Source organism: Egretta garzetta, unplaced genomic scaffold (assembly GCF_000687185.1).
Source record: "Egretta garzetta isolate BGI_Z169 unplaced genomic scaffold, ASM68718v1 scaffold219, whole genome shotgun sequence".
Classification (NCBI taxonomy): Eukaryota; Metazoa; Chordata; class Aves; order Pelecaniformes; family Ardeidae; genus Egretta; species Egretta garzetta.
This window is the reverse complement of record NW_009260671.1, coordinates 383,116-383,599: the sequence shown is the minus strand read 5'-3', so window position 1 is coordinate 383,599 and position 484 is coordinate 383,116. Positions and strand designations below refer to the sequence as shown.

General features: G+C 52.3%; 1 protein-coding gene across 1 annotated transcript in view; it reads right to left on the bottom strand.

The window, feature by feature from the left end:
• CFAP65 (cilia and flagella associated protein 65) overlaps positions 1–484 on the bottom strand; it is a 32,867-nt gene that overhangs the window by 3,429 nt on the left and 28,954 nt on the right.

The following is a 484-nucleotide window of genomic DNA, read 5'->3' as shown; positions in this document are numbered from 1 at the left end:
GGAAGGAAACCAGGAACTGACTCCAGCCATACTACATGGGCCAGTTTGGGGTTGCATTACCAGCAGTCAGGGGGAAGTTTCTTGGGGCAGGAGTAGTCCAGAAGCCTGGGCCAGAAGGATACCACCCAGCTCTGGAGAAGCCCTCAGACATCACAGGACTTCCATGACCTTTGAGACACAGCTGTCCAGCCTCTGGGAATGAGGCCAGATGCCTTCACCACTCATGACACAGACACAGCAGATCAGTGCAAGCTCCAAATCGTCACTAGGAGCTAAAACCCTAGAGGACTAAATGAAACTGGTTTTACTTTTCCCCAACCATCCTTATGTTCATGCCAGTGAATGCCTCAACCTGCATCAGTGATCACATGAAACAACAGCACAGGGCAGACAGCCCAAGCTAGAGCTGCCTCAAGCTGATCCCTTCAGAAAAGACAGTGCAGGGCATGCAGAGGCACTTTGCAGGGTCCCAGGAGCACTGCTA